The 25,587-nt window shown below is 40.4% G+C and overlaps 1 long non-coding RNA gene across 1 annotated transcript in view; it reads right to left on the reverse strand.

The window, feature by feature from the left end:
- Positions 1-25,587, reverse strand: part of LOC116517401 — a 262,593-nt gene that overhangs the window by 100,140 nt on the left and 136,866 nt on the right. The window contains exon 3 of the long non-coding RNA XR_004256455.1: positions 18,730-18,806. This is a non-coding gene — a long non-coding RNA (uncharacterized LOC116517401). The remainder of the gene's footprint in view (positions 1-18,729; positions 18,807-25,587) is intronic.

Raw genomic sequence — 25,587 nt, forward strand, 5'->3', positions numbered from 1 at the left:
CAAATGCATCATTATGTTGTTACACAAATGATATAAATTATATATTGTTTGGAATGTATGTTATGACCCAGCTGGCACAAATTACACAATGTAATTGTGTCTGACACATGGGACGTCCTTGCGGCGCCTTCCAGATGCTGATGCCCAGATTCATTAAGAAATCATCTAAATTGGAAGGCCATATTGATTCGGCCTTTTGCCTTGCCTGACCCATCTGCCATCCTCTACAATTTGCATTTTACCTGGCACTGAGAGAGAGGTGAGAAACACCGAAAGGACTCCTTATCCTTTTTGGATGGATGAAACTCTTAGACTTGCAATGTTAGGTGATCAAATTGAAGCATCTTAAATATTATGGATTCATAGAGAGCTGGCAGATTGTCCTTATTCACTAGGGGAAATGATTATAAGAAAGAATAGGGATGAAAATCTTTTTTTTCTGCAGATCTACAGGAAAAACAATTGCAACTAATCTGCCTTCCACTGAGGATGGACTGCAAGAGTCAAAAAGAGGGCTGTGAAAATATTTAAAGACCCTTCATATCGTGGTCATAAATTGTTCCAACTTCTACCCTCAAAACGACGCTATAGGACACTGCACACCAGAATAACTGGACACAAGAACAGTATTTCCCCAAATGCCATCACTCTGCTAAACAATTAATTCCCACAACACTGACATATTATCTACTAAGACTATATTACTATTCTTCTCTTCCTTCCTAGTACCTATCTCTCCCCACTTATGACTATAGCCATGTAGCTTGTATCTTTACAATTTATATTGTTTTATTTGTTTCCTAGTACTATGACTATCACTATGTGTTGCATCTTATGATTCTGGATGAATGTATTTTATTTTTCTTCATATACACTGAGAGCATATGCACCAAAGATAAATGCCTTGTGTCTCCAATCACACTTGGCCAATAAAGAATTCTATTCTGTTCTATTCCATTCTATTAAAAAAAATAGTGTGTTCATATTAGTGGGAAAATATCTAATCTCCCAACTTTTTCTATATTTTCTGAATTGTCAACAATTCTGTCTTTTTCATTATTTCTTCCTGGCCCTCATAACTCCTCAAAGACAACACCATGATTTCTAACCTTTTTGGTTTAACAAAATCTGCTGTCTTTGTGTTTGTGTCTTCAATCTTCCTCTAGTTGGCCCCAAACCTAATTCTATCTGTATTTTCATTCTCCAAAACATGGATTTTCTGCTACAGCTTTATAAAATAAAAATTATCCCAATTTATACATCTTTTAAAACACAACTGCCGGTATTTTCACTAAACTTTCAGTGCTGAACATCTTTTTTTTTGTTTTGTTCCATAAGAGACAAAAGACAAGTGCAAACATGTTTCATTTTTTATGACATTGTATTGTTCTGAAGTTCATTGGAATACCCAGTAGGATTTGCAATGGAAATCCTTTAAAACTTTAATTTACTTGCTTTTAAAAAGTTGTCCTGTACTGATCCCATTTCTTGCTTTCTTGCCAAAAAATATTCCTTCCAAGTTACTAGAATTGTTTTAGGAATCAAACTGTGTTGGGATGTTAACACAAATCAACTAAAGAACCAGGATATTTTGTCTTCTTAAGACAGAGAAGCAAAACAGTAACAGCAGTTGAAATTGTGAAGATCTGAGATAAACTAACTAACGAAAGAAGAGTTGAGCATTATTTGCCCAGCCTCTCATATTTTCTGAAATGGTTTTTCTGTTTGTTTGCTTGATTTGTAACTAAGCAGGAACTATCAAATTCTTATGCACAGCTGCAGTATAATGAGTATCTGGATCCCTTAAACTTAAAGCATTACATTTTATTTTATTTTTTTGCAACTTTTCCAGGCATCAAAACCAATTTCACATTGACTAACTTCACAAAGAAAACTAACAAGAAAGCCTTGGAATTGTTTGTATCATTTGAAAGTTGAAGCCCGTGTGACTGAAATTCACAAGGCAGACTCTGTTGCCATCAAGACGTGTTTAGATTTGCCTAGCTTCCATTTTGATTAAAATGCCTTCCGACAGCTTCATACTATTAATTTCCAATCCGCCTATTCTACTTTCTTTCAATTCTTTAAAAAAAAATAGCTTCTCCCCCTCCCGCACTCTTACAGTATAAATCACCTCCGTTTGCATTGCACCAGTTGTACAAAGCCACAGATAGATGGGCTGAATGGATGCTAATTTGCAAACATCTTCCTTCCATCTTGATTATCCATTCATTATTCATAGTGACTAAGTGGACTTTTAGATCAGTCTGGCTTTAAACTGGGGGACTAATAAAGATAAAAGATATAAAATTAAATGTTTTCCGAAGTCTGAGTTTTTTCTAGAAATGCCTAACTGGGCCAGTTATTATGCAGTGATTTGGAGGGCCAGCTACTTCCTATTTAGAAAAGGAAACAGGGAATTGACTTTAACTGACTTACATGGCAGAGAGATGTGTCTCATTTGTGGCATCAAGAATGAGGTAAGAGTGATAGCCTTAAAAACTGTTGTGGCCCGCCAGCAGAGCTGGCAGCAGATTCGGACAGTGAGTAGGTTGGGGAGGAACATGGGCCAGTCCTGGAGTCTGGGGAAGGCTCTGATAAGGGCTCTGTGTCGGAGGCAGAGAGGGGGCCAGAGCCATGTGCCAGTTATCAGCTGCCTTCAGAATCAGACTTCAGTGAGGCAGATGAACAGCTGGAGCCTGTTCCCAGTATGTGCATGTGCAGTTGCCAGATGAAGAGAACAGTTAAAGAACAGGGGTCTACTTGGGAGTAAGTAGGGAGGTGGATGATGAATGGCCCCTCCCAGAGAAAATAAAAGAGGAGTAAAAGGAGAGTGGAGTTTGAAGGAGACAATTAGTTTCCTTAATTGGTTTGTGACTCTCTGAGACTCCTTGCCAAGTTTTGCAGATATCGGCCTGTCAGTTCTCTAAGCCAGATAAGGTCTGTAACTGTAAATCCTCCCTAGAAAGATTTTGTTGGATGTGAATGAGCAGTAATTTTTATTCAATTAATAAAAGGGTTTTTTGTTGGGACAAGGAGTTTGCTTCATGCTCTTGTGAAGCCTAGGTCAGAACAAAAACATGGCTTGGTGAGGAAGGGGTGAAATGTTCCCTGTATGAACCCAGTAAAACACCCACCTCCTTTTTTTTAGCATCAAATACATCGGTCCAGAGTTCTCATTTGAGGCACAAATGACCAGGTTCAAATAATCCTACTTTGGAGCTGTTTTGTCAAGATCTAGTTCTTTAGACAAGGCTGTGATGCTAGGAAGGATAGAGAAGAGGCGTGACCCGTCAAAACCGCGGTCCACAAAAGCGCGATCGACGAAAGCGCGCATTTGACGTCATCACAGTGCGACGAAAACATTAAAAATAGCAATAGCAGTTAGACTTATATACCACTTCATAGGGCTTTCAGCCCTCTCTAAGCGGTTTTACAGAGTCAGCATATCGCCCCCAACAACAATCCGGGTCCTCATTTTACCCACCTCGGAAGGATGGAAGGCTGAGTCAACTTTGAGCCGGTGAGATTAGAACCGTTGGAATGCAGATAACAGTCAGCTGTAGTGGCCTTCAGTACTGCACCCTAACCACTGCGCCACCTCGGCTCTTGAAATAAATTGAAATAAAAATTAAATTAAAGCAAGCCGATTCACATAAAGGTAAGGGTTAGGTTTAGGGTTAGGGTTAGGGTTAGGTTAAGGGTTAGGGTTAGGTTTAGAGCGTTAGGGTTACGTTTAGCGTTAGGTTAAGGGTTAGCGTTAGGTTTAGCGTTACGTTAACGGTTAGGTTTAGGGTTATGTTTAGCGTTAGGTTAAGGGTTAGGTTTAGGGTTAGGTTTGGGGGGGTTAGGGTAAGGTTTTCGCTTTATTTTTACATTTTTCGATCACAGCGCGATCGACGTCAAATGCGTGCTTTCGTCGACCGCGATTTTGTCATCCGCGGTTTTGTGGTGGAACCCAGAAGAGGAGGACAACCATCAGGATAGATGGACTCCATTTCAATGGAGATGGGGGCACCATTGGAAGAGCTGAAGTTGGAGACAGATCATTAGGGAGGAAACCTTTGTGGTCACTAAGAGTTGACAGTTGACTTGATTGCACTTCATCAACCAATCAATTTCATTTGGAGGCAAGGGTTCCCCTATCCATTTTCACACACCACTTGGATGACCTCTTTTTTCCCCCCAAGTTTAGATTATTTAATTGTGGACCCATGCTAATAAGTCTCCAGAATGGCAGTAGAAGACCTCACAGACCACTCCAGGTCATATAGAACAGTGGTCTCCAACCTTGGCAACTGTAAGACTTGTGGACGTCAACTCTGGGAGTTGAAGTCCACAGGTCTTAAAGTTGCCAAGATTGGAGACCACTGATATAGAAGAGTGGGGTTTTCCAAACTATGTCTGTGAGAATCTAGGTTTTTGAAAGAACTTGACATTGACTGCATATAAGAAAAACATGTACAAAATGTTTTATAGATGGCACTTTGCACTGGCAAGGTTGGCTAGAATGTACAAAGATAGATCAGCCAAATGTTGGAAATATTACCAAACATGGGTTCATATTATCATATATGGTGGACATGTCCCAAAACTAAAAAATACTGGTCAAAAATACATATCTGGTAGGAAAAAATGACAAAGAAGCATACTGAACTGGGACCAGAGACATTTCTATTGGGCATCCTACCAGAAAAAATATGACAAAAAGACTATATATTTGATTCTACACATACTGACTGTGGCTAGGATTGTATTTGAGCAACAGTGGAAGAGTGAAGAGATCCTGTTAAATGAGAGGGTGATTCAGAAAATAATGGAATTCACAGAAATGCATAGATTAACGCTTATTATCAAGGATAGAGAAGAAACTGAATATTTTTTGACATGGGATCAGTGGTGGGATACGACTGGTACACCCTGGTATGGGCGTACCGGTGCCTGCTGGGAGCACCATACCGTTCCGTTACGGTGCTCCGGAGGGCCCACCAGCCCGCCCATTGTTCTTTCTGCCATTTGAGCAAATCGGGGCATTTGCGCATGTGCACAGAGTGTACGGTGCCTGAGCGGTAGGTACGTGCATGTGCTTGTGGTTGGCGCCTGGCGCCGTTGCACCGTACCAGTTGCAACGAGATCCGGAACGCACCGCTGCGTGTGATGTATTTTATCAATGGCTAGAGAACAGAAACAGAAGTTAGGAAGGAGGAGATATAAGAAGAGAAAATGTTACTCTGGAGAGAAGTAACTATGAATTCTCAAATAATTGTACCCAGTTCACACACTGTCTGATGGAGATGAAAAGTATTATAAATAAAATAAATAAAACATTAAAAAAAAGAACTTGATGGAATTCCATGACAGGTGAAGAGCAAAAAAACAAAACAAAACTTGAAGGCAGGGGCAAAGGTACCTATACCCCTGTCTCCTACGAATCATCAAACCCTCATGTTAACTATAATCAACATTGTGGCCAACATTTGAAATGTAAAATGCAGCAATTGTGCATCCAGGGGCTTTCCCACCTGACACCCCCCCCCCCAACATGGCAGACAGTTCTCTAGTATTGCTTCAGGGGAAGATACGGTGTCTAAGGAGTTTGTGGGGAAATCCCGTTTTCACTCCTCAGCCTTCCATTTAATTTTGGGAGGGAGATACGAAACTCTTCCCATGGGGTTTTCCTCAAAAACATTGTTTCTGTTCTAACCTTGTGAAAACCTTGGAGAGAGAATCTCGATAAAATACATATGTTCTTTTGAAACAGGCCTGGAATGGTAATATGTATTTACACAGCATGTTGCTCTGTTGAACTGATTTTTTTCAAATGCAATAATCCTTCAATTTACAGTGCTGCAAAATTGCAAATTAACATCATAATTGTAGGATTTGTACACACACACACACACACACACACACACAACATATATGGTTGAATACAAATAGATGTATAAAATTAACTGTAGTATATAGTTCTAGGCTGCATAAACAGAGGGATAGAATCAAGATCATGTGAAGTGTTAATACCAATTTATAATTCCTCGGTAAGGCCAAATTTGGAATACTGCATCCAGTTTTGGTCGCCACAATGTAAAAAAAGATGTGGAGACTCTAGAAAGAGTGCAGAGAAGAGCAAGAAAGATGATTAGGGGACTGGAGGCTAAAACATATAAAAGAACGGTTTCAGGAACTGGGTATGTCTAGTTTAATGAAAAGAAGGACTAGGGGAGATATGATAGCAGTGTTCTGATATCTCAGGGGTTGCCACAAAGAAGAAGGAGTCAAACTATTCTCCAAAGCACCTGAGGGTAAAACAAGAAGCAATGAGTGGAAACTAATCAAGGAGAGAAGCAACCTAGAACTAAGAAGAAATTTATTGATAGTTAGAATAATTAATCAGTGGAACAACTTGCCTTCAGAAGTTGTGAATGCTCCAACACTGGAAGTTTTTAAGAAGATGTTGGATAACCATGTGTCTGAAGTGGTGTAGGCTTTCCTGCCTAAGCAGGGGGTTGCGCTAGAAGATCTCTAAGGTCCCTTCCAACTTTGTTATTCTATTCTATTCTAATATAAAGATACCAGATCCAAGTAAACCCTTAGAATGAGTTTCTCTTTCCTACTAGAATGTAGTATCCCACCAATGTGTTTCTACAGAAGCTCCATGAATGTCTAAAATATTGTTGACTCTGTTCCTCATTTGTGTTCCTCTGTTTTTTCATCCGTGTGCATGCACACGCCCATGTATTCTTAAAATGCAAGAGAGAGTCATTATCCCAATGCTTGTAGAAGACTAGTGAGACATAATTTAAAGAAGAGCTTTGATTTAAAGAGAGAAAAAAATATACCTGTTGGTAATGACTTTCTCCAAAACTCCAGCTGTTCCCTGAGACACAATTCCCTATTTGCATATAAATAGAAACCTTGCCAACTTATACACAAGCACCCAGTTTCATTCTTACACAGAGAAATGTGCAAGCTCAGATCCCCTTAATCTAATTGATTCCTCTGCTATTTATGCTCTGCTATTGTCAGTAACATTCTTGCAATTGTATTTCACAAGGATTATTTCTTAAGAATACAAAGAGCCAGGCTTTGGACAAAGAAAGTTTCTCCTACTGGCAACTTATACACATTTCCCTTATTTCTCATGGTGTAGCTAGTTACATGCACACACTGGCAGAGGATGATGGGCTTCCATTCAAAGCCTCAGATGCTCAGTGTCTGGATAGGGATATAAACTAAACATGCAAGCCGTTTTCCTGATGGTCTCTTTCATTGTTCAAAACTTTGGAGCTATATGGAGTGAACAAGGAAGAAGTGAAAAGGAAGAAAATTGAAATGGTTGTAAAGATATGTGTTGTTGTTAGTTGCAAAGTCATGTCCGACCCATCATGACCCCATGGACAACATTTCTTCAGGCCTTCCTGTCCTCTACCATCTGCTGGAGTCCATTTAAGCTCATGCCTAGTGCTTCAGTGAGTCCATTCAGCCACCTCATTCTCTGTCTCCCTTTCTTCTTCTTTTGCCCTCAGTCTTTCCCAGCATGAGGCTCTTCTCCAGTGAGTCCTTCCTTCTCATTAGGTGGCCAAAGTATTTGAGTTTCCTCTTCAGGATCTGCCCTTCTAAGGAGCAGTCTGGGTTGATCTCCTCTAGGACTGACCGATTTGATCGCCTTACAATCCAAGGAACTTGTAGGAGTCTCCTCCAGCACCATAGTTCAAAGGCCTCCATACTTTGCCACACAGCCTTTCTTATGGTCCAACTTTCCCAGCCATACATTGCAACTGGAAAAACCAGAGCCTTGACTATACGCACTTTTGTTGGCAGGGTGATGCCTCTGCTTTTTAGTATGCTGTCTATATTTCCCATAGCTTTCCTCCCGGGGAGCAAGCATCTCTTAATTTCTTGGCTGCAGTCCCCCTCTGCAGTGATCCTGGAGCTCAGGGAAGTAAAATCTGTCACTACCTCCATTTCTTCCCAAACAATTTGCTCTTTTTGCAGTGCCCATTAGCGTGACAGAAGGAGTGTGGTGGCTAATGTTCCAGGTGCAGCCATTAGATAAGGGCATGTGGAGTGCATGAGCTATGTACCTTTCCCCCCGACCCTGACCTCTCCTCACCTGGTGTTGTTTGCACCCCAGGAAATGGCAGGGACTGGCTGTGCATGCATTTAAATATTTTCAGAGAAGGCTTATTTTCGGGAAAGGGCTTATTTTAGTGCATGCGCTCAAAAGCCCAATTGGGCTTATTATCCAGGGTGATCTTATTTTGGGGAAAACAAGTGGTAGAATTCTCACAGAGACTTTCACAATTTCCTTGAAAGGGCACACAATAATATAAATTTAACACAAAACCTGCCAACTAAATATCATGACTTTTAGGACCTTCTCTATCTCTGAATTCATTGCGGCTAAGACTTCTTCATTCTCTTGATAATTCTCATATTCTACTAAAAGGAAAGGGCCAATTTCATGAGTAGTTAAGGTTTTTTAACTAGAAACTAGTAAAATATGAGTTCTAGTCTTATTTTAGGCTAGGTAGAGTGAGCCAGTCACTCTCTGAGCCCAACCTGCCTCACAGAATTCCTGTTATATAGAAAATAGGAGGAAAGAGAATTGTGTACACCTCCTAAATGATGGGATATCCATCTAATAAGTAAAAGGGAGATCACAGATAATTGTTTATAAAATAAGGATGTTCTGAAATTGCAATTTGTAAGATAAATTACTCTGCTTTCCCAGAGATACAAGTACATTAACTGTACACCCTAAAATAAACCGGGTCAGGATTTCATCTTCTCTTAATCCATAAAGAATTTTTATTCAGGCTTCACTCAGTTTACACCTATACAGTCAATTTTGGTGTATTGTAGAGCTGTGAGGATTTTCAAAGGGGTGTTTGAATTTGACAAAGCTTTCTTTGAAACATCATTTCAGAGCATTGAATCAAAATAGCATCTGGGATCAAAGCTTGTGATTTCACACACTTAGTCTGGACGATAAAATACATCTGTAAGGTATGCAAAACAACCTTCTTTCCAGATTTAAGAGTCTGAGCCAGGGGCATCTGACTTCAAAATGGCAGGCGTGTAAAAAAGGCAAGGGCATTTTCCCACCTGGTTGGCCCTCCATTTTGAAGCCATCAGCTGTTGCTGTGGACCATTGCTTAGCACTAGAAATGTGATCAAGCTCACAGTTTATAAAAGGCAAAAAAGCAACTATTTCCACATGTACCCAGATAAAGGGGGGATACTGTCAACCCAGACACAGCTGTGACATGAGTTCTAAATGCTTTTAGAGACCTCTCTACCACCCTGTTTTAACAAAATCAAGAAAAGATGAAACCAGGAGGGAAAAAATGTGCCAAAAACACTAAATAACTTACTTAAATTATACAGTGTGACAAAAAAGTGAAAATATATTTCATCGGAAATCATACATGTATCAGAAATAACAGACATGTTCATCCACACAAGCAGAGACCCACAAATTCTTGAAAAATTCAGCACATGTAAGGCAAAGCATAAATATGATAAATAAACAAAGCACAGACTTTCAACCTGTGGCATATATAAAACAATTAAAATGGAATATGATGCATTCATCCCAGATCTTCAAATGAATACATCTCCAGGCCAAAAAAGAGCATTTTATAATACACAAATCTTCAAAACAATGCAACTCCAAAACATTTAACTGCAAACACAGAAATAAAGTTCACTCAGATTGTGTTAGGCAACTGGAAGACAAATTGAACCTCTCTGTATTGCCAATATGTCAAGTCATTCAATAGTCTTTTTCCTGAGATTTTTGTTATTTTTATTTTATTTTATTTGTCACACATGTATAAGATAACAGATATAAGTATAAACATGATTATGAATATAGGAAATGGATACAAATAAACAGGGAAAGTAGGATAGGGAGGTAAGGCACATTGGTGCGCTTATGCACACCCTCTTTACAGACCTCTTAGGAATGGGGTGAGGTCAAGAGTAGACAGTTTAAAGTTAAAGTTGTGGGGGTTTGGGATGAAACCACACTCAGGTAATGTATTCCAGGCATTGACCACTCTGTTGTGGAAGTCGTATTTTCTGCAATTGAGTTTGGAGCAGTTTACCTTAAGTTTATATCTATTGTTTGCTTGCGTATTATTGTGGTTGAAGCTGAAGTCGTCATTGACATGTAGGTCATTGTAGCAGATAGTTTTGTGTACTACGCTCAGGTCAGACCAAGGGAAGCGTAGTTATAAATTGTCCAAGCCCAAAATTTCAAGCCTGGTGGCATAAGGTATTCTGTTGCGAACAGAGGAGTGGAGGATTCTTCTCGTGAAATATCTCTGGACTCGCTCGATTGTATTAATGTCTGATATGCAGTTCAGGTTCCAGACAGATGAGCTGAATTTGAGAATAGGTCTAGCAAAGTTTTTATATGCCCAAGTTTGCAATACAATATTACCGGAGAAGAAGTTTGGCAAGATTAGGTTAACAACTCTTAATGCCTTTTTGGCAATGCTGTTACAGTGAGCTCTGGCACTTAGATCATTAGAAATGAGTACTCCAAGGTTCTTGACAGAGTGAAGGTCATGCACGAAGTCATATCCGCCCAGCTTGTACTCGGTGTTCTGATTTTTTTTGCCAATGTTTAAGACAGAGCATTGGTTGGTTGAGATTTGGAGTTGCCAATTGTTTGACATAGATGGTTGCTTATTTAACCATCATTACATATTATTATATATGAAATGTAATATGTAATATGTATATGCAATATGTAATATTATTATATATGTAATAATATATACATATTATTACATAGAGGGTTCTTCCTTTTCCCCCTAACCTTGGAGTGGGCAGGAGGTAGTGGTAAAATGGTATGGATCTTCCAATCCTTGGTGAAATATCTTCTGCAAATGCAATCTTGGAATATCAGTTCCTTACTCTTAGGTAACAGATGCCACTGTTGCCTGCCTTCCTAATTCAAGATATTTTGCTGATCAACTCAAAGTAACCAACAATGGGTTGAAACTGAAATGAGAGAGGCCTGAACACAAAGATGGATTGCTATCTCAATGAACATCCCTGTTGAAATTAGCCTAACATGCCAACTTTCAACCATGTAGACCTGTAGCTGTCATAGGGACTTGCAGCATATGATTTGAAGTATAGTTAGTTAGGAGTGTGCAGGAGAAGAGCCGACAGAATTGGGGTGGGCAGAGATCATCTTAAATTAACTTCCTAGCAGTGATCCAAGACTAATCCCTCCTGAATTCAGTTGACCCTTATCTAGATCCAATTTAGTGTTGAACTTTAATTGATTAGATTCTTGCATATAAACTTGAAAAATATATTCTGTGCTGCACCCTAATTATAGTCCTGATTCTTTGTGCCTGACAAACTGGTTTCAGCCCCAACCAGGCTGTCTCTTTTTCCAAACCAGTGTGATGTTAAACTTGATGTGTGTTAAGAAGAATACTTTGCTTTGTTGCTATGTATGATATTACTCGAACAGTATTTCATGTAATATTGCTATAGTAGAGATTTTCCCTTCAATTATGCATCACATTGGTGTATTTGAATCAAACATACAGTCATTTGCATACACATCTAATTATCTATTCTTCAATGTGTCTGTGTAGATATAGTATAATATATAATTAAAGCTGTATATTTTAAGGTATTTCTCCCCTCAGGATTGATGTTAAATATATTTGGTTATGTTTTACACAAATCCTTCTACTTACATTTTATCTAAAAATAAGTACATGCCAATATTTGGCAACTCACATCCAGGAAAATGACACATTGTACTATTCCTCATATGTTTTTCCTTGCAGGATAGAAAAAATATTCAAATTTAGTTTTTTTCCCCTCTTACTACAGTCAACATTTAAGAGAACATTTTGTTCTTTCATGTCCTAATGCTGTATTGATTAAATTGTCTTCTAAAACAACCTTCCCCAATCTCAGGTCCTGAGATGTTACTTCATTAAAATCCCTAGAATGGAGTAATTGATCTGAAGACTCAAAGTGGGTGGAGCCGTTATCCCTATTATTGCAACAGAAACATGGGAAATGCTTTCTATCCAATCAGATGCTTTGCACAGAGTCTGTATCTCAGTATTATCCACAATAATTGGTGGCAAAGTAGAACTTTTCTTATCCCTACTGATTTGCCAGTGAGTTTAAACCTTGTTTAAAACTGTAAACAGGGATTGAAGTCGATTCATAGTTGAAGGGAACTGAATGCCTCCAAATCAATTCAGTAATTCAACAGACGTTTGCTCATGCCCTCCCAATTTTTTGTCAATTTGAATCAACTGGACTCATTGATGTGAATCAACTTTCTGAACATAGAATGTAAATCCATCCAATTAAGGTTTGCTTAATAATTTAATTAACTGCAATTGGCTCCTACAATATGCTCTAATCATGGGTTCGCAAATCAGGGCCCATTTTTCTGCCCCCAGATCTTCCTCAGATAGCACCACCCAAATTTCATGGTGTATTACATCTTTTTCAACCTTGGGATCTGTCAAGCCTGTCCCCTAAAATAAAAAGCCGAAATGCTTTCTACCCACCATCAATTATGTAACTGCATCCTAAACATACATTAAAATTCTTCCCTTTAGAGTGATCCTGAATTTAAAACAGGATAGTCTCAGCCCAACCCAGCTCAACAAGTCATGGCACAGAATAAATCCCAGAACTCCACCCAACTTTCCGTGCATTTAAACAGAGAGGTTGATATCAGATAAATAATGTGTGTTAAAATCCAGCTTCCTCATTTGCGCCTGAAAGGAACTGTGATGTTGTGATGCAAGCTTTTTTATATTCGACAATGTTTGCAAATGAAATGTTGTCTAGGGAGGGCTGCGGATTAAAATTGCACTCAGAAGTCCCCAAATACGTTTTCTGAGTTATATTAACCAGAGGTGTCAAAGTAAATTCATGAATTTGTTATATCAAGATATTGTATAGGAAAACAAGAACATTTTTTTCTCTCTGCATCCTATTCTCCGTATCATACATTTGCAGTCCAATATACCCATATTATATCTGAGCTGTAATACATCTGGACAGCTATTAATGGAAGTAAAAACATAATGAAGTCTCTAACTCTAACCTACTAGTGATCTCCTAGCATATTTCACTGCAAGCTCTGCACTGCCAGGTGATGTCATGTTGGCCACAAGAGCACAGAAATAATCTCCAGACAATGTTGGTTCTCTTGGCTAAGAAACAGAAATGAGCACTAGTAGAGTCAGACATGACCGAGGAAATCTTTACCTTTACTAATGTTCTACATATTTGCAACTATTTACATATTTGAGTCAAGCAGTGGGGGCATGCATCATTGACCAAAAATATACTTATTAATTATGATTAATTGGAAGGTGCCCTACTGTGCAAACTCATGATCTTTCTCTGTATCAGCACTCAACTCCTTTGTTTGCCACTAATTTTTTAATTTCTCTGTAGCATGAAGTTTTTTTTGGGGGGGGAAGGGAAAAAAGAGGAGAACCTAATCATGCCCAAAATGAAAGGCTCCTGCAGAATTAATAAGCCTGGTTTTAAAAATGTGACACTGAACATTAGAGAGGCAGATGTACTTAAGTTGTGGTGGAAAGGAGATGGAAAGGGTTGACATGTGTCACTGCCCTTGACATCTATGAAGGCTGTTTTGTGATGAATTATAAACAAGAATCTTGCAATCAGCGATAGGGAGCTGGTTTCCACATTATTGCAATCAATCAGTTAATCAGTTTATTATAATGAAAGAATCACAGGGTTATCTGAATCAAAGCATCTTGGAATTGTTTTCTTGAGGAGGGGGGTTGCCTGAACTTTAATTCAATGCTATCTAAACAGGAATGGTTGGATCCCCTAGAGCAGCAGTCACCAACTGGTGGTCCGCAATAAAATTTTGGTGGTCTGCAGAAAAAATATTTGCATTTTTTAAAATATTGCATTACATTTTACAACTTCTAGAGGCAGGTTGCTCCATCGATTATTTGTTCTAACTGTCAGGAAATTTCTCCTTAGTTCTTGGTTGCTTCTCTTCTTGATTAATTTCCATCCATTGCTTCTTGACTTGCCTTCAGGTGCTTTGGAGAATAGCTTGACTCCCTCTTCTTTGTGGCAGCTCCTGAGATATTGGAACACTGCTATCATGTGTCCTTCTTTCTATTAAACTAGACATACCCAGTTGCAGCAATTGTTCTTCATATGTTTTAACTTCCAATTCCCCCCCCCCCGCACTTATTGTGTAAATGTGGTGTACGTCTAGGTTTTGTGTGTGTTTATTTTACATGTTTGTTAATAAAAAATAAAAAAATATAAATTAAAAAAAAAACTTCCAATCCCCTAATCATCTTTGTTGCTCTTCTCTGCACTCTTTCTAGAGTCTCCACATCTTTTTTACATCATGGCAACCAAAACTGAATGCAGTATTCCAAGTGTGGCCTTACCAAGGCCTTATAAAGTGAAATTAATATTTCACGGGATCTTGATTCTATCCAGGGGTGGGTTCCTGCCAGTTCTAACCTCTTCTATAGAAGAGGTTCCACAAATCTACAGTGCCATTTAGAACTGGTTCCAGCTCCCCCCACTCGCCGGTCCACACATCATCAAGATGAAGAGCGAGAGGAAGAATTCTGGGAGTTGAAGTCCAAAAGTCTTAAAGCTATCAAGTTTGAACACCACTGAGTTTTTTTTCCTAAAGGGTTAGGGGAGCAAGGGTCTTGTAACTTGACAGCTTTAAGACTTCCGTGCTTCAAATGCCAGAGTTTCTGAGCCAACATTTTGGTTGCTAAGCAAGAGCGTTGTTAAGTGAGTTCCCACAAAGCAGGCCACACCTACAGAAGAGGTTCTAAAATTTTTTGAAACTCACCACTGATTCTATCCCTCTGTTGATGCAGCCTATGTGTTGGCTTTTTTTTGGCAGCTGCTGCACACTGCTGGCTCATATTTAAATGGTGTTCACTGCAATGAACAGAATTGAACCTTTACAATGGAAGTCCTTGATGGGCAGAGAGAGGTGTTCAAAATAGTTAGGAAAGGCCTTGTGTTGTAATCGTGACTTCCAATAGAATATTCAACTCTACATGAAGAAATCCTCCCCTTAAATGATGTGCTGCCTTTTTCAAAAATTGAATAGGTAATTATCCACTAATTTCCCCACCTCCAGAAATTAGCAGAAACTATATGCTCAGATCTAAAACATTATGTAATCAACTTGGCTGAATGAAACAATGTTCCCTTTTTCTTGAAGTTCAAAATAATTAATGCCATGCATGCCAAATGAGTTCAGATGGGCTGAAATTGAATTCATTCTCAGTCCTTTATTAACTGTATCCACAACCAGATCGGAAAATATTATTCTTTACTTCAAAGACACGATGTTGTGATCTCTTAATGCTTGGGTTGACCCATCCTAGTATCCATTATCTGCCTTTTCACTGGGAGGCAGCTAATACCAACCCTTTTAGTTAAAGAATGGATGGAGGCCATTTAGGAAGAGCTGTGGATGCCTTCCACGGCTATTAGTATCTCTTCAAATTTTTGGAAAGCAATGTCGGGCAGTTCCATTGATTTAAAATAAAGCTGTAATTACAGAAAGCTCTCTCTTGCCTGCAGCTGAGTTGATAGCGGGCATGTGAGGTTCTGGGCTACTGAATAACTTGGATCCAAGAAGGGCTGTTCTTTAAATTCTTAGTGTTCCTGCTATTCGGAGCAGCAATACTGTCTTCCATTACAAGCAGAGAGGTTCTGTTTATTTCCCACAGATGCCTTTTGCTCTGTCATCAACATGGTGTTATTTTCAGAGAAATAATACTCGCTGGGAAAGCATTGCTTGGCTGACAATTTACCATAATCACATATCTCTGTGTGATTTTCCTGTCTCTGTTTTCCAGAATCAGAGAGAGAGGAGGGAAATATATCCAAACACTGAGAAGCATTGTTGCCTGAATTTTGCCTACAGCATGGTTTTACTGGGGATTTTCAATGAACTAAGGCTGAATAAAACACAGAAGAGTCTTGAGGGATGGACCCCAAATTTCACTATTGTGTAAGGAAAAAACAATCACGACTTGTTAAATATCATTTACAAACACTCATGGTAAGTAGAAGCCCTGGCCTTAATGGACCTCAAAAAAGCTAAGTAGAGTCAATGTTTATTAATACCAACATGAGAGAAGAACAAGAATTTCCAAAATTGTAAGCTATCCTGGGTAAAATAAATAAAGCTCCCCTGGAAGAAGGAAATACAACTGATCTGCTCTGTTTCCGCAAGTGCTATATAGACATGTCCATGTAGTCACTACAAGTTGAGATGAACTCAAGGGAATTGCATCTCCACATAGGGGAGATACAATCCCAAAACACTTGGGGCATCACATGAACACCAATGGCGTTGGCAACATCAGCATCAGTCAAGTGCAAAATGTAGCTTTACTTAGAACAGCCTACACCCTATGATCAGGGCCGGATTTAGATGAAAAGAGGCCCTAGGCTATTCCACTTATGAGTCCCTTTCGCCTCCCATTTTTAAGTTTGTAAATTACATGAGAGACAATAAAATACATCATTACTGTGATATATATCAATATATATAGCTGGCCTCCCGACGGAGGGCGGTTCTGTTCTGCGGCAAAGGCAGCGAGGCCAGCCGCCTCCCCTGCTGCGCTCAGCTGCCCAGCTCAGCCCTCCTCGCCCTCACCTGCCTGGCCGTTGGTGGGTTCCGCGTCGACGGGGCGGCTACTGGGAGCGGCCACGCCTCTCGCCCGACCGCCGGTGCCAGGAACGTGGGCGGGCTCCCCAACTGCCGCGGTGCTAGAACGATCTTAACCAATATATTTTTATGTTTGTTTATTAGTCATATGCGTAGAATTTCTCCTTATTTTCGGTTCAGTGTTTTAGTGTTCACTTTTTTTAGAATAGTGTAATTTTAATTTTGCTAACAATTTGAATGTAGGCCCCTCTTGATCTTGAGGCCCTAGGCTGAAGCCTAGTTAGCCTATAGGAAAATCCGGCCCTGCCTGTGATGATATTTTTAACGTCATCAAAGCAACATCTGTTTATTATAGGTCCTTAAGAAGGACTTGGTAGGTGGATGGAAGTAACAGAGAGAGTTTAAACCTCTGGATGACTGTGCAACTACCACCCACAACAGTTTTTAACAATAATGGTATTTGGATATTTTCTTTGTATGTATTTTACACTTTGAATTAAAAATTGTGCCATCAGTTCTCAGTATTCAGGATTGGATGGGATGTTGAAAACTGCAAAAAAGGGATTTAAGGTGGATGCCAATTCCATTAGGATATCTAACCATGGTCTGATTTATATCTGATATTCCAGAACAACCTTGCTGCAGCAGAATAAAAGATACCTTAGAACAGAATCCAGCTCCCCGTTCTAACCAATATTATCCAGAAAAACATGGTGTGGCCCAATGGTGGGTTGCCATTTGCCGAGGTGCGTGGTGGTTAAATGCAGCACTGCAGGCTACTTCAGCTGACTGCTAGATCAGCAGTTCAGCGGTTCAAATCTCACCGGCTCAGGGTTGACTCAGCCTTCCATCCTTCCGAGGTGGGTAAAATGAGGACCCAGATTGTTGTTGGGGGCAATATGCTGACTCTCTGTAAACCGCTTAGAGAGGGCTTAAAGCCCTATGAAGCGGTATATAAGTCTACTGCTATTGCTATTTTTTTTTTATTACCAGTTCCAGGTGTGCTCCTGCGTGGGTGCAATGCTTCTGCACATATACAGAAGCATCCAGGCGGAGCTTCCCACCACTGCTACTACCGGTTCGGCCGAACCAGGAGCAACCCGCTTCTGGTGTGGCCTGAAGAAAATAGCACTCCCTGATTCTACAATCTAGTCACATGGATAAATGCATTCAAGAAAATACTTTGCATTTAATTTTGCTATACAACAATTAAAGTCCCCAGACTTTGCCTATTAGTCACTGTGACTGAAAGGACAGATTTCTTTGTGTTCCTCCAGCCATGGCGTCATTTTGAAATCACACTGTTCATAAAATTAGTCAGGTCATCTATCTTGGCTTGGTTCTTGCATTTTTTATGAACGTCCGGTTACAAGCGGACAGTGACTCAACCTTTTCTGAATGAAAAGATGCATTTTTTGCAGCATCCTTGAACAAAGCCAAACCTGGGCTGCAGGCAAGTTATGATTAAAAATAAAAGCTTATTTAGAAGCTAAAAGAGAAACAGAATGCACACAACTTCTGGAGGCAAGCCATTCTACTGATTACCGTATTTTTCGGAGTATCAGACGCCCTGGAGTATAAGATGCACCTTAGTTTGTGCTAGAGAGAAGGAACACATTCTGGTGAGATAGAACTTCCCTGAAGATGGTTTGGAAGTTTGGAAAACCAAACCTTTGGTCCCGGTGACCAATCCAGATAAGATACCTTTCTCTATCTAACTGTCCTATTGATTACAATTTTATCTCTCTGGCATGCCTAATTTCTTTGTGGCATGTCTCTATTCCCATGCAGCAGGTTGGAGGGAGGAGGAAACTGAGACCTCAGGCCTACATTTTGAGATAGCAATAACTATGATAAAGAGAAGTTCCCTGTGGATGGGCTCCAGTACCAGTCTGAAAGTTTGGAAAAACTAAACCTCTGGTCGGGTGACTAACCCAGATTGGATCTTGTAGCATTATCCTGGGACATTTGCCTTCATTTGTGGGAGAAAATATGTCTTTACTCACCTTTGGCTCTGAGCACTACCAATTTCTTCCTCTACCTTCTCTCTGAAACTTTGTGGTCCCATAAGAAACTGTAGCCCCTGAATAAAGAAGTTGTTGAGATGGTTAAAATGGTGAAGAAATCGTGAATCGTTTCTCTCTTTCATGGACAGTAGAGATGAAACAGCAGAGACCGTTAAATTAATCCATATTTTGATGGATTGACTGACATCAGAGGTTCATGGAACGATCATGAAGCTGCTAAATGAAAGGATTCGTTGAACACTAGCCAATTAAAAGAACTTATTCTAAGAACCTGGGGAATCTTCCATTCCTTTGTTTTTCATAAAAGAATAGCTTCATAATTATGGTTTGTTTTTGTCTGAAACTAGAGAATATTATTACAAGCAGCTTTGTTAAAATTATCCCAGCGTCTCACTTTACTATTAAATATTTTAAAGGCTCCTTTAAAAAAGGTATATTTTATTCATCACCCCCATTATGAACATAGATATCGAACTCACCCAGTTGGATTGAGTTAGCTACTGTGAAGCTACCTACTGGTAGTTGGCATATCACCATTTCTAGAGTTAAAATATTTAAATATTAATTTCTTTCCTATTTAGAGAAAGGGGGAAAGGAAAAAAAGTCAAAGCATACTATACTATATTGGGGCTGGAAACATCTGGAGAACTGGAGAGCGGCAGAGAAATAGAAGAAACTATAACTCTTTGCTTCCATCTAGTGGCTGCTCAGAGTTTTGTAGCCAAGAAAGGGTTGCAAATGCTTTTAGTAAGTACATGTTCATGGATATACAACGGGGTGTCAAACTCAAGACCCGGGGCTGTATCTGACCCATGGGATCTGGCCCATGGAGTGCTTAGATCTTGCCCGCAGAGCTGCCCTGGAAACAGCAAAGGATCAGCCCGTGGTGAATATTCATTTGCATTTCTTTGAGGTCAAAATGCAAAAACATGAAAGCGTCCTAACAATTAGATTTAAAGGAACAAAGGGTGGTGTCCCTGCAAATGAGATTATGTCCTAATTTGACTGCAGTTGTACTTTTAACAAGCACTTCTAGCTGCCAAATTGTTCCACCCTTTCAGTATGACTAATCATTGGTCTGCAATAAATCTCATTTATGATAGACGTTGTGAAAGTTTTTAAACATTAGAATTTCAGATGCCCAAGAGACCAAGAACCTCTGGGATTATGAATAATAATATTTGTTAACATTATACTTCCTGAAAATACTTCCTTCCGTCCCTCACGTGCTGATTTGGTTCCTCAAACTCAGGGGAGCACATTTAAATTGGTAACATGGCTAAATGATGAAACAGCAGCTTCCTGCTGAAATTTTAAAGCGAGGCAGGAATTGTTTTAGCTGAAGAAACCATTTTACAGGCCAGCTGTTTCTACTAGAAAAAAAAACAGCAGCAACAAACTTCAAAAAGAAGGGAGGGAAGAGAGCAAGGGGGATGTTTTCCTCTTATATATTGAAATTAGTATGATTTTGCTCTTGGGAATTTTGTTAGAAGGCCAAATAAGACCAAAATTTATTGCTTCCAACTAATGGTGTAAGGGATGCGGTGGCTCAGTGGCTTGTTGATCAGAAAGGTTGATGGTTCAGCTGTTCGAATCCCTAGTGCCACGTAATGGACTGAGCTCCTATTACTTGTCCCAGATTCTGCCAACTAGCAGTTCGAAAGCATGTAAAAATGCAAGTAGAAAAATAGGAACCACCTTTGGTGGGAAGGTAACAGCGTTCCGTGTGCCTTTGATGCTTAGTCATGCTGGCCACACAACCATGGAGACATCTTCAGACAGCGCTGGCTCTTCAGCTTTGAAATGGAGATGAGCACCACCCCCTAGAGAAAGGAACAACTAGCACATATGTGCGAGGGGGACCTTTACCTAACTAATGGTGGAGATTTCTCGTAAAAGTCCCTCCGTGAAATCCATTGGAATCCATTTTCCAAAGATGTTCAAAGATCTGTTTTCCAACACCAGGCAAAAAGGGCCACATGATTCTTATTTAAATATTTCTTTCCAGATGGCCCACAAGCAGCACACCGAGGCCTTCCAAATATAGGCCACTCACCATGTGGAAACATTCCCCTGCATCCTGATAAATCTGATGTGTTCCTGTCTGTGTGAAGAAACAGCTTTTAGGGTGGAGAAGGGGCTGCCTGGGCAGGGCGAGGCAGCAGATGCTCTTAGCATGAGAAGGAAAGAAGCTGGGAGCCATATGTCCTGGGCTACAGAGCAGTATCACTAAACTTCAGAGCACCGGAAGACCTTATCTTATTGCCACTGTTGAAAAAAAATAAAATAAAGGAGGTAATTTTGATCCCAATCAGCTTTTTCTGCATGATTTTGGTTTAATTTGGGTTGGATCCTCATCAAAGCATTTGTTGAATGCACACACACACACACACACACACACACACACACACACAGAGAGAGAGAGAGAGAGAGAGAGAGAGAGAGAGAGAGAGAGAGAGAGAGAGAGAGAGACGCTTAGAGTTCTCTCCTGAAGTTTTTTTTTTCCCCAAACATCCGTGCAGTCTCTCCATTCTTACTTTTGGTCACTGGTGGAGTTCCTTCTGATCTCTTTGTTTATGTTGGCTGACTTGATTCAACGTCTCGGGTTAAAGCATGGGAGGTGGGGGAGGGAAACTTTCATTCCTGGAAAATGCTAAGCTGATTCAATGTTAACAAGAGGCTTATGTATTCATAGGTTGCACAAACCCAGACGCTTTGTAAGCTGATGGTTTAGCATATTTTGTGAACCTCAAAAAATAATAATATATGGATTAATCCAGTAATCAAGTTAAGCATGTTGTTACACATGGAAACCATATTTATTATTTGCCTGGGACAGAATACCTCTTGGGGTTTTTCTTCTTCTTGTTGGGTTGCTTTTTAATTGTTAGTTCTTGTGTGTGTTTGCGTGTGTGTGTGTGTGTGTGTGTGTGTTTTATTTTATTTATTTTGTCAAACATGTATTAGACAACATATAAATGTATAAACATGATTTTGAATACATGAAATGGATATGAATAAAAGGAAACTTTAGGACATTGAAAATTGGCATCTTGGTGCACTTACGCACGCCCCCTTTATGGACCTCTTAGGAATGGGGTGAGGTCAACATTAGACAATCTATGGTTAAAGTTATGGGGGGTTGGGGATGAAACAGAGTCAGGTAGAGCATTCCAGGCATTAACCATTCAGTTGCTGAAGTCGTATTTTCTGCAGTCAAGTTTGGAGCAGTTTACCTTGAATTTGTATCTATTGTGTGCTCCTGTGTTGTTGTGGTTGAAGCTGAAGTAGTCATTGACAGGTAGGACATTGTAGCAGACAATTTTATGTACTATGCTTAGGTCAGACCGAAGGCGGCAAAGTTCTAAGTTATCCAAGTCCAAAATTTGAAGCCTGGTGGCATCAGGGATTCTGTTGTGAGTAGAGGAGTGGAGGACTCTTCTCGTAAAATATCTCTGGACTCGCTCAATTTTATTAATGTCCGATATGCAGTGTGAGTTCCTGACAGATGAGCTGTATTCAAGAACTGGTCTAGCAAATGCTTTGTAGGCTCTGGTTAGAAGTACAGTATTACCAGAGATAAAACGACACAAGGTTAGAAGTGTGTGTTTGTGTGCATCCATTCAGAGAGAGAGAGAGAAAGGGGTCACATCCCACTGCTGTTTCTGCAGAATGATTCCCTCCCCCCTTGCAATTGTAACCCCTGGAACAAATAGTGCTTGGTTGAATGAAGTGAAGAAAATCTGTTCTTAATGGGAGCTTACTTATTTTTCTGACCATGCTCGCTTCTTCAAACAGAGGCTTCTTCCACTTCATAATATCAGCCTGAAGAACAACATAAACAATAGTTCCTGTAGATGCCCCAGGTTGAACTTCCATCTGCCTCATAAAATGCAGCCCCTGGCAATCTATTCTGCATGTTGCCGTCTAACATCTGGAAAGCATCAAACTACCTTTCCTGGATAACAGATTGCAGGGTAATATAAGTCAGAGGCCATATTTTCACGACACTCTGAACTAATCTACCCAACCTCAGTTTGGTCTTAGATGGTCTGCAGATTCAATTCATGAGATTTAGTACCTAATGTGCCAGACTTGTGAGACAGGTTAAGTTCTGCACATCTGCATTAGTTCCTAAAACTGGAAGAAAAGCTATATTCCTGTAAATCTTCCACCATCCTAAGTAGCAGCCATAGTCTTCTGGTGCTGTTGCCCACATGGATTATTATACCCTTTAAAGGTATAATATGTGCTAGTCATTCCCGACTCTAGGTGGCGGTGCTCATCTCCATTTCAAAGAGCCAGAGCTGTCCGAAAACATCTCTGTGGTCATGTGGCTGGCATGATTAAATGCCGAAGGCACATGGAATACTGTTACCTTCCCACCAAAGGTGGTCCCTATTTTTCTACTTGCATTTTTATGTGCTTTCAAACTGCTAGGTTGGCAGAAGCTGGGGCAAGTAATGGGAGCTCACTCCGTTACACGGCACTAGGGATTCAAACCACCAACCTGCCAAACTTTTTGATCGACAAGATCAACGTCTTAGCCACTGAGCCACTGCATCCCTGCATTATATCCTTTAACTCAGGCTAAAGAACTAATCTTGTGCTGGAAATTGCTTTTCAGTTTCAGTCTACTTCTCCAAAGGGGAGATTCCCCCCCCCCCTCCTTGCATGTTTGAAAAATAGTTTTGAATTCCAGGAGAGCCTTTAGTACTAAATGTGGTGGTGGGAGTGGTTATAATTTTGTTTTGTTTTGTGTTTTTTGGGTGGTTTTCTTTTTGTGTGTCCGTGTGTTTCTCCGTTATGATTTCCTCCATCTTTTAAATCCTGTCTGGATACCCACACCTCCCAATCCTATGGGAGGAGTTTCTTGTATCTTCCCTTGGGATTTAACAAACATCTGAAAAGCCAGGCAAGCAGAGCCAGTTTGGTGTTGTGGTTAAGGTATCAGGATAAAAACCAGGAGACTGAAAGTTCTGGTCCTTGAGCAAGAAGCCAGCTGGGTGACCTTGGACGGTCAGTCTGTCTGTCTCTGTCTCTCTGTCTCTCTGTCTCTCTGTCTCTTTGTCTTTCTCTCTCTCTCTCTCTCTCTCTCTCTCTCTCTCTCTTTCTGCCCCAGGAAAGATGCAATGACAAACGACTTCTGAAATCTTGCCAAGAAAGCCCCAGGGACTCACCCAGTGAGATGCAGGAGTCAACACTAACTTGAAGGCACACACACTCACGAGAAGCCAAAGAGATTGCAGCGAGACTTAAGGTTGGCTGAACACTGAAATTCTCAGAGACACACCACTTGGTCACTCCTTAATGAAATAAATGCATTAGTCCATGAAAATGCCTCTGAAACCCCCCTTCATCAAATTGAATAAGATAAGGGGGAAATGTGGTGAAAGTGCTTGCCTCAGCACTATTAAGAGTTTAACAGTCTGAAAGTTTCAGTGGGTTTGATAACTGTCATTAGTATTCTGAGTCTTGTGCTAGCACCCTGCCACCTGAGGCTTGGCCATCACAACTCCTTGCCTTGTTTGTGCCACAGCTCTGCATTCACAAAGCTCTTTGACCATTACTTTGAAGTTGGTATACATGAGGGCAGACAGAGCACACTATTCCTGTCCCCTTGCATTATTGCCCCTGCTAATCAGAGGCAAGCAATTGCCTGCCTGCAATTCCTTCTCAGCAAACCTTCCTCAAATATATACGAATGAATCTAGGTTTGTTGTTATTGCTCAATCACTAAGTTGTAGCCAACCCTTTGCAATCCCATGGACCAGAGCACATAGGAGCCCCCTTGTCCTCCACTGTCTCCCAGAGTTCACTTAAAACCATGCCCATCATGTCGGTGACACCATTAACCATCCCATTCTTTGTCACCCCCTTTTTCTTTTGCCTTCAATCTTTTCTAACATCACTTTCCAACAGTGTCCTCTCTTCTCTTTTGATGGCCAAAGAATGTGAGCTTCAACATCAGTGCCCCTTCCTCCAAAAGAGGTTGTAGATGGCTTTAATTATGGATCAGTTTGGATCCAGTCCTATAATAAAGAAGCCCATAAGCTTCTTTTGCTGTCTCTTCACAACCATAAATATTCAATGTCTAAAGCAGAAGTCTCATGGTGGATTTCCATAGGCAGCAGTTGAGTTAACTCCCAGAGTTAAAGCCCCCTTTACTTTAGAAGAGAGTCTGTATTTAGCAACCTGTAATTCTGATTTGCGTAGGGAGCATCTTTCACTGGGCAAGTGTGTCCTTCACATGCAAAGGAAAATTCAAATTGCATGGGGGGCAATAAAGCCAGCAAGGTAATCCAGTGAGACTTGGACTGTATACAGGAGGCCCGTTAGACAATTGAACCCCTTTCACAGGACTTGCCTCCCTAGAATTCTGAGGCTCCGATGGTAGGACAAGGTGCCAGAAACAGAAGTCCTCTCCAGAGTAGGCCTGCCATCAGTTCACACCCTGCTGATGGAAGCCCAGACATGCTGGGCAGGCCATGTTGCAAGGATGCCAGACCATCGCATCCCCAAACAGCTCCTTTATGGTGAGCTGTCTCAAGGAAACCGATAGCACAGGGGACAAAGAAGCAATACAAAGACACATTGAAAGCCTCCTTTAAGACTCTGGATCTCAATATCACCTCCTGGAAAACCCTGGCACAAGATTGATCAACATGGTGCATGCTGATCCACCAAGGCTGCCAGACATCTGAATAAAAGAACAACCATGGCACAAGAGAAGCGAGCACTCTGCAACCAGAGCTGCCAATGCTGTAACCATGGTGCCCACACGTGTCTGCCCAACATGTGGAAAAACATTTCGTGCCCTCATAGGCCTTACCAGCC

This window comes from Thamnophis elegans, chromosome 14 (assembly GCF_009769535.1).
Source record: "Thamnophis elegans isolate rThaEle1 chromosome 14, rThaEle1.pri, whole genome shotgun sequence".
In the NCBI taxonomy this organism is placed as follows: Eukaryota; Metazoa; Chordata; class Lepidosauria; order Squamata; family Colubridae; genus Thamnophis; species Thamnophis elegans.